This window comes from Terrapene carolina, unplaced genomic scaffold (genome assembly GCF_002925995.2).
Source record: "Terrapene carolina triunguis isolate 2854851 unplaced genomic scaffold, T_m_triunguis-2.0 Scaffold17, whole genome shotgun sequence".
In the NCBI taxonomy this organism is placed as follows: domain Eukaryota; kingdom Metazoa; phylum Chordata; order Testudines; family Emydidae; genus Terrapene; species Terrapene triunguis.
Genome location: NW_020664368.1, coordinates 14,675,226 through 14,684,832, shown reverse-complemented (window position 1 = coordinate 14,684,832; position 9,607 = coordinate 14,675,226). Strand labels below are relative to the sequence as shown.

Sequence of the window (9,607 nt, the reverse complement as noted above, 5' to 3'; positions counted from 1 at the left end):
TGTGTGTGTGTGTGTGTGTGTGTGTGTGTGTGTGTGTGTGTGTGTGTGTAATCTTACAATATATATATATGTGTATGTGTGATCACTGATAGACTATCCAGGGCTCAATCCTTAAACCTTCACTGTCAGGTGAATAGAATTGTGTGGCAATTAGAATTTCCGTTCCACGGAAAATTCTGCAATTTCAGGGTTTTGTGTTTTTTTTTCAATTCCAAATTGGAACAAAAAGTCAGAATTGTGAATTTTACTGCAAAATGGAACTTTTGAAACATTTCAGGACCATCTGAGCAGCCCCAGAGATCCTGGCTTCCTGCCAGCCCACCCACCAACCAACTGGTTCTTTCAGGAAACCAGGCAGGCAGTTTGGCTGTCCAGCCTGCCCGATTTCCATTGAAAGTTTTGATGGAATCAACACATTCCTAAAGAACATTTTGGTTCCATCTAATCAGCATTTTCCAATGGAAAACTGTTCTGTGGGAAAATTCTTGACCAGTCTTACATATGAATAATCATTATGGGCCACTTTCTCACATTTTACTCACATCAAGTAGCGTACCTTTTCATGCAGTACGATTCTTCTCAACTTGATTAAGGGTGGCAGAATATGGCCCTATGTAAGCAGTTTTTTACAAGACACTAGAGCACTGCTTGAGTGAGTAAGGATTACCCATGAGTGTTGCTTTTTCATTACATAAATTACAGCGCTAAAGCATATACCATAGGTCAGGGATCGGCAACCTTTGGCACGCGGCTTGCCAGGGTAAGCACCCTGGCAGGCCGGGCCGGTTTGTTTACCTGCCGCGTCCACAGGTTCGGCCGATCGCAGCTCCCACTGGCCGTGGTTCGCTGCTCCAGGCCAATGGAGCAGCAGCCAGCCCATCCCTCGGCCTGCACCACTTCCCGCCGCCCCCATTGGCCTGGGACTGCGAACCACGGCCAGTGCGACCCGCGATTGGCCGAACCTGCGGACGCGGCCGGTAAACAAACTGGCCCGGCCCGCCAGGGTGCTTACCCTGGCGAGCCACGTGCCAAAGGTTGCCGATCCCTGCCGTAGGTTATTGAGCATGGTGATTCTTTGGACAAGTTCACAACAGAGTCACATTGGGATGAATCTGAGGTTCTCAATCTTTAAAGTAATCAATAAACCAATTAATGTATCAACAGCAAAAGCTGTTAACCAGCAGTGCAATAACACTACTGATCCTTCCACTGATCTCTGGATTGGTATAGAAGGAAAAGAATGCAGTATTGTTTTATTCTTTGTGCTACTGGATCAAAAATATAATAGCACTTGGCACTAGAATAATGGAAGGAAATGACAAGTTTCTTTGAAATTATTTGTTAAATAATCACTTTTTGAATAGATGGTAATTTAAAAAAACAAGACAACAGCAAAAACCAACAAAAAATAAATTGATAGATTGTGTTAGCTTGTAAAATCTTTGTTTAGAAAATGTAAATGCCTGTTCTAAAACTTGCAGACTGCCATCAATGGAATTAAGTGAAGATTTTCATTCCAGTAACTGACAACATGTATAGCAGACTATGCCACACCTTGCATCTTGTTTCCCCCTCCCTTCTTCCTAATCTTGAAAGCCTCACGTATCATTAACAATCAAGTCAGGCTTTCTGACTGGAACAGTATCATTACAAATAAATACCTTAACACTCTGTGCACGTTAATGCAACAGAACAAATCTTAGCACCAATTTGCAGGCACTAAAACCCATTAGAGCACTGGCCCCAAAAGGGGTAATTCGTTGAAAATGCACTAATTATTACTTGGGCTCTTTGGAAGGATTTTGGGTTGATGCCAGATGTTAATAAGATTTTCAGTGACTGAGTTCTTTGGGCAGCTCCCAGAATGAAACCAGTAACCAGAGACATTTTCCTTACTAGCTTGAACTGACACATTCTGGTTTAGTAGAAAGAATTTTTTGTGCAAAGTGACCCATATTTCTCAGCTCCAGTGTGTAGCACTGGATGTGAAATGAAACTACCACATTACGATCCCTAAGACCTCTTCATTCAGTCTGCATTTTGGATGTCCCAGTTGTATTACCATTGTCATCTTGCTGCTCTTCAGCAAGGAGCTGAAAAGTAGTCAGCGCATATTAATAAATTGGTAAATGTTTACACCAATGTCATGGCTGGTACGTAGCAGACTTTCTGTGGGGGAGCTAGTCTGTGAAAAATGGGCACTATGTGAATTTATGGCTCTGTCAGGTCAGTTTCACGGCTAAAGGAATGGGGTATAGTGGTTATCGACCAGCAGAGGATTTATGGCTAGGATTGACTATCGTTGTTTTGCACAATGGATTGTTTCTCACACATCTCATAAATAATGTGCAGCATTTCATTCAAACTGATGAATATACCAAAAAAAGGTTCCCCCCCTTCTGCTTTGCACTGAAACAGTGAAAACATCTTGTCATTTATTTGTTCTGCCTTTGCAGCTACAAGGTCTGAAAGAGAAGAAAGTAAACCATGCATACATTCATCCAGGTACCTATTTTTTTTCTATGAAAAAGAAGCCATATGCAATAAGCTGCACTGGTTCTTGGTCTCTCTTTATCTAATTTGAGTCAATGGTAGAACTAGATTCTTTAGTCAACTTTAACATCCTTCATGTTCGGTAGGGTGCAAATATTCATGGAAAGTAGAAGGCCAAATTCTGTACGAGTGTAAATGGGATGCTCTCCATTGACTTCAATGGAGTTTCACCCATTTGAACCAGCAAAGAGTTTGGCTCACAATCTTTAAAATGCCTTAAAAGTTTCTTCAAATAAACTTTGAGAAGAAGCTTCTTCCCACATCTGTAGTTGCCCGTTCATGTGTGAGCTGATAAAAGCACCTGCCTTTTAGCGTTATCCTCTTGCTTATACTACTGAACTTTATTAATTCATTATAACCCCTTTCAGTGACAACATCACTTATACTTATACCTCTCTTTCCTTTCCTATACTCACTATCATTGAAGATAGTGATGGGGGGAAATCTGTTTTAAATACTCAGGATGATCTATTGCAAAAACCCTCATTGATGAGCGGTTTCCAGCCACAAGTAGTGGCGGAGCTCATGGTATTCGAATCTTGTATGTTTTGAGGAACAGCAAGAAAATCAAGTCTTAGTTCTAGGGCATCCAGCAGGGGTTGTTGTAGATACTGAAACAGGCCTGTCCGTTAATTGATTTAATGTACATTCACTTGGAAATATTGTTTGCAAAGTCCTGCAGTCACACAAGATCATTAGTGGCATGGCCAGGATAGCAAACTCTTAATAGATCTGAATTAGAATAGATCTGAATTAGATTTGCACAATTTTCCCCTGATATATTAATATTTACCTTATGTATTGAAGGCAAATTACTTTTTTTAAGGCACAGTGAGAAAGATACACATTTTTATTTTGATGAGAACATCCAAGCAGTGGTAAATCAAGAGTAAATATCATTAGTCTGTTGATTTAGGTCTTTGTTGGCAGTGTGCCCAAAGCTCAACACAATTTATATCCACAGGTCCATCTGGAGGGATGCCTCACCACAAAAGAAATGGGGGTCTAGGCCAGTGGTTCTCAAACTAGGGCCGCGGCTTGTTCAGGGAAAGCCCCTGGCGGGCTGGGCCGGTTTGTTTACCTGCCGCGTCCACAGGTTCAGCCGATAGCGGCTCCCACTGGCTGCGGTTCACTGCTCCAGGCCAATGGAGGGGTGCAGGAAGGGCAGCCAGCATGTCCCTCAGCCCGCGCCGCTTCCTGCCACCCCTGTTGGCCTGGAGCGGCGGACTGCGGCCAGTGGGAGCCGCGATCAGCTGAACCTGCGGACGCAGCAGGTAAACAAACCTGCCCAGCCCGCCAGGGGTTCCCTGAACAAGCGGCGGCCCTAGTTTGAGAACCACTGGTCTAGGCAACATGAAGGGTGATGACTCAGGCAGGGGTGATGGCTGATCCTCTTGTGCTGAAGTTCAGCTACTCGTGCGTTGTTAGGAAATGAGATTCAGAATCAAACACGTATGCTGCTAATGGCAGGAGGGCAATGAGGGACAAAAACTGAGGTATCTAGGTCTATCAGATAATCACACGTTGACAATGTCACAGTGATGATGACCTTTCCAATTGCTTCCTTTACCTAAGGGGAGAATAAACCATCCCATCCCTCTGGGTACTGTGGGTGACAGTGGGTAAGCACGCATCTGCCCAGAGCACTGTAAAAGGGAAGTGCTTCCTCAGCCCAATTATGAACCCAACATAATAGTCTTATATTTAATACTTTTGTGAATCTCTTGATCCTGTCCCCCTTCTCTAGTAACACCCACATCTACCGCTCCCTACAGGTGTTCACATCTTGTATTTGAGTAAGCAATTGAGAGTCTTTGAATAGTGTGCTTTAGCTATATGAATATTTAATGGCAGGTTTTACTGTAGTAAAGTATCTGTATCAAGCATCTCATCTCTTGAAACATATAATTACCTGAGGTGAGCAGAAAATTTGATGCATGTTCATGATTTGTATGTAAAATCTTTTCTTATTGTCCTGATTTTTATCTGCATATTTTGTATATTGTGTATTTCTAGAAGATCATCTAGTGTATATTTTTATAATATAAATTATTAGGTGCTAAATCATGTTGTACATGATAAATAGAATGGAGTTGTTAACTATAACTCAGAAGATCTGGGTTCAATCTCTGACTCTCAGACTTCCTCAGTGATCTTGGGCAAGTCACTTAATTTCTCTGTGTCAGTTCTGCATCAATAATATTGGCATAATTATACATTTTAATCCATCCCTTGTTCATCTTGTCATTTAGACTGTAAGTTTTTGGGAGCAGGGCATGGCTTTTAACAGGTGTTTTATATAGCAACTAGATCAATTTGGCCAAAAATCTCATTGGGGGTCTGTAGATGCTCCTCTAATAAATAAAATGCAAATATGTAAATAATGATTACATATTACAGCCATATTTGTAAATATTAAATCGTAGCCAGTGAAACCAGCTCCTGGTGCCTGTTACACTATGTAGTGAAGCAGAAAGAGAAAGTGTGCAAATGTTTTACTATATATTGTATGTGTTTATCACCGATCTAGTTACACTCCTTCTTTTGAACTCATCAGACTGCTGTGAGGGGATCCTTGTGCTTTAAGCCTACAGCGTCTGAACAGAGTCCAAGCACTGCCCCTGGGTTGCAGTCTCTAGGCATACTTTTGGGGTGCAGATCATCTGTCTAGCATTCCGTCCTGAGAGTTGAGATGTGGTCCAGATGACCCCTCAGACTCCTACGTAGCTTAGTATCAGAGGTGTAGCCATATTAGTCTGGATCTGTAAAAAGTGACAAAGAGTCCTGTAGCACCTTATAGACTAACAGACGTATTGGAGCATAAGCTTTTGTGGGTGAATACCCACTTCGTCAGATGCATGAATACCGATGAAAGCTTATGCTCCAATATGTCTGTTAGTCTATAAGGTGCAACAGGACTCTTTGTCGCTTTCTACGTAGCTTAGACACCCTCTCTTCCAGAATTCCAGCTTTGTGGGTGCTCTGGATTCACAGGTTAACTCTTCGGGGGCACACAACAGGTATAACATATAACACACATACAGACTTTGCACATGATTCTAAAACACTATTGCTCGTTACTTAATAGCATGAGAAATACACAGGTCTATAAAAAGTAATAAACCCTACATATATTTCCCTGCCTCAGTTTCCTCACCACTCTGGAGCATTACTTGGGCTGGGGTCACTGTACTATGGGGGTCTCCTGGATCCTTCTGCTGCAACTCTTGATTTCTGGTCTATGGACCCTCTAGCTCACTCTTTCAGCTTGCTGCTTCTGATATTGGTTGGTCCTGCAGCTAAACTGGGCCCGCCCCTGTTATGAAATCATTTCCATTTCTTGCGCAGAACTTCCTGCCTTTTTCTCTAAAGCCTTCCCCCATGAGTCCTTTTTAACCCCCTGCTCTGTCTCCTCTGTGTCTGTCTTGTTTGAGAATGTTGCACTCTCCAAAAGCCAGCCCCTGGTCTATGGCCTGGAGAAAAATGGTTCACATTGCTTTAGCCAGCCTCTTTAGTGTATCCATTGTGCAGCCACCATAGAGTGGTTAAACTTAACTACTCTCCATTGTCCCTAGTCTGATGGGTACGTGATACTGGTCCTGTCTGCCCATGATGCATTCCATATTTACATGGAGATATTAAATGATAGAGCAATTTTCATAGTAACAACTTCATAATATCAGTCGGAATTCATAAATTATACAGACAAATTCCCCAAATCATCACAGAGTAATACAAGAAGGAGTCATTTTAAAATCTGGTGTTGTATGGAGAGCTCTTTCTCTGCCATCAGGAAGAGGACAAACTTACCTTGGAGGCTGGGTTCAATGAATTTTCCCAACCCCCTCTTTTCCCTCTTTTTCTCTGCCACAACCAATCACATTGCTACTGTGCTCAACCTTTCCTTTGGCTAAGAAAGGGCAATATGGTCTCTAATGCTAATGTGTATCTATTATTTGGATACCACGGGGGATTGTCCAAAGAACATCCCAAATCTTACTTCCCTGTTTCCCAGTTCTCTTGGGCTTTTTGTATGGCTGTCCCTACTATGGGATTGCTGTGCCCTCTCAACCTATGTTCAGTCTATTATTAAGATCGTTTTACTCAAGCACACCCCTCTAACAGCCTAATCAAAAGGAGTGCTGTATTTTTCCATCAAACATTGATTCTATCCTTGAATCCCATGTTGCTCTTCAATTCATAACACTCTCAATATATATAAGGCACTGATTTTTATTTAGAGCTTGTCGGTTATCTTTGCCACAGATGAGTAGACATCTAGTCTTAGTAATAAGTGGGAGGAGAAACAAAGTATTTATATGCTGCCAAAAAATTGTCACTCAAGTGAAATCCTTCAGGAAAACAGGTAGTATTGGGCTAAGTGCCACAGTCTTTACTGAGAGCCTAATCACGTGAGCTCTCCATGCATTGACTTCAGTGGCAGTTCTAAAGATGGGAGTATAGAAAGATTGGTCCCTTAGTCCTTATTTGGGCTAAATGATCATTGGAATCAATGGACACTTTATTGATAATGAAGATTCTTTACCATTGGAATGCAGTTTCCAACACAAACTCTGACAGTGAATTAAGCATTATGGTCTTGAACTCGTAAGGTGTTGAAGATTCCAACACCTCACAGTGGAAGTGCTCGTTACATTGCAAGACTGAAGTTTTTGAGACTAAGAAACTTCCATATGGGCAAAACTAGTTGCAATGAGTGTGTAAGAAAAAAGGTCTTAGAGTTACCTATGGTATAGATTTTTTAAAAATTATTATTCATGGGAATTCACTGACTTTATACACACATGCTTGCTATTCTCTGTTTACTTGTAGCCACAACATACAAAAAATAATGTTTCTATTACTACAGTCCCTTCAGTCTGATAGGGTATACAATATCACCAGGGGGGAAATAGATTAAAACATGTTTACAAATTTATTTTGTTTCTTTACCTATCAAGGTGCAAAACTCTTGCAGCTTCCAGAAGTTATTGCAATAAAGTAGTTAGCATTCTGATTATCAGACAGATAGACAGATATTTTATCATCCATCCATCCATCCATCCATCCATTCACATTGTTCCTTTTTCCTTTAAGATTAGTATGGCTCAAGGAACATGGATTTCTCAGCAGGACTCCAGGATTCCAGTGGTTGTGTTTTTGGAATGGATTCTAGATTGTTAAATAGTCTCTAAATATAACCTTAGAAGAGTCAAATAAGAATGCCAGGTCTAAAACTGTCAGACACATTTCACCATTTGGCTATGACACAAGGGCATTTTTTATTTTAATTTAGAAATTTTAATGCAGACATGCATAGCATTAGGGTCCAATTTTCAGACATTATAAACACTTTAGTGTCTACACTGTTACATTTAATGACCAATAGTATTATTACCAATTAGTACTTCTAGAGTATTATTTATTTTTAGTGCTACTACTAATGTAAGTAAATGTATTTATGAACCTCTGAAATCTCCTCTCTACCTCTCCACTTTGATGCTCAGAGGACTGCACAGTTAAAATGCAAAGTACTTAAAATAACATTTAAAAAGAAAAAAAAAAGCCAAGTATAAAGATAGTGCTAAATGCATGGTTGGTCAACACTGACTGAAAATCCAGCCAATTTCCCATTCCAAAACACAAAATACACATAATTATGTATCAGGTAAAATTGGCTTTGCAGGGGGAACTGCAAGGTGATTGGGGAAGAGGAATAGAATCCAGTTGCAGGACCTCTCCAGAGTTCCTACCTCAGTTTCTGGGTTATAATGTTAGGCACCTAAATACATACTTTAGGTATCTAAATGCTGATTGTGGCACCAAAATGTCAATTTGGATTCTTCTTCTTCTTAAGTTTAGGCACCTGCGTGTGAAAATTAGACCCACATTTATCACAGAATCACTTTTACAGTTTGATTTGAAAAGTTGCTAAGCTCCCCAAGCTCCTGTTGACTTCAGCAGAAGTTTTGGGTGTTTGGAATATTTGAGAATCAGGCCCTTGTTTTTAATTAGACCAAATATTTGAATTTTCAGTGTGTTAAAGATGAAACCTAACTATCGTAAAAGCTAAGAATTTAAAGAAACAAATAAGAAAAAAGCATATCTGTGATCTCTTTCCACAACTTGTAATGCTTCTTTCACTTCCTCGCCATTATACATCTCTGTTGACAAAATTAATTCTCAAATCTCTCTACCTTCCCAGTGATGATAACTTTGTGTGGTTAATAGCCCTTTCTTTCTAGGCTCCTCTTAAATTTAAGTATAAATAGTGTAGTATCAATTGGATTTGCTTGAAATCTTAAAATTTGTTCAAAAGATATTTGCACAATTTTTGAAAATAGACATTTAATAAAAAAAAAGTGTGGAGATTAATGCATGAGACCTCAAGGAATGTCAGCAAAGAGATGCTATGACATTATTCTTTATGTTGGGCAAAGCCTAGAAGAATCTGCCTGGCAATATTTCTTGTTTTCTTCTCTTTTTAAGAAGAAGGGGGGAAAAAAGATTTTCTAAGTTTGCCAGGCTCACAAGTGAATAGCAGGCAAAAAAGAGATGCTGATAAAGTTGACAGGTCAAAACACAGGATTGTGGTCAGGGAATTCTGAGGTGAAGAGAAGCTTAGAAAACAGATATAGATGCAGTCACCAGATTCCACAGCCTACTTTTTTGTAGTGCCTCACAGCAGCATATACAGACATACATGCAGGCTTCCCTAGTATCATTTCCTAGAAAAAAATCTGAAACTTTTCTTGACCTCTGCCTTTGTGAGAGTTATGGATCTCCTTAATGTGTAGAAGAAATAGATATTTGCCACTCTAAGGTGGGTTAGTAGGAAGATGCAGGTAGACCCATCAACTCAGACCAAAGTAGATGGGGATGGGATAGCAGAGTTCCAGAAGTGGCTATTTCTCCAGAAAAAAATTGTCTCTCTAACTCCTCTACTTGTAGTGACAGGTTTCAGAGTAGCAGCCGTGTTAGTCTGTATCCGCAAAAATAACAGGAGTACTTGTGGCACCTTAGAGACTAACAAATTTATTAGAGCATAAGCTTT

The 9,607-nt window shown here is 40.4% G+C and overlaps 1 protein-coding gene across 6 annotated transcripts in view; it reads left to right on the top strand.

Annotated features, from left to right (window-relative positions):
- The window catches only part of LOC113406374 (protocadherin-9), an 883,162-nt gene that overhangs the window by 242,663 nt on the left and 630,892 nt on the right, over positions 1-9,607 (top strand). The window lies entirely within an intron of this gene.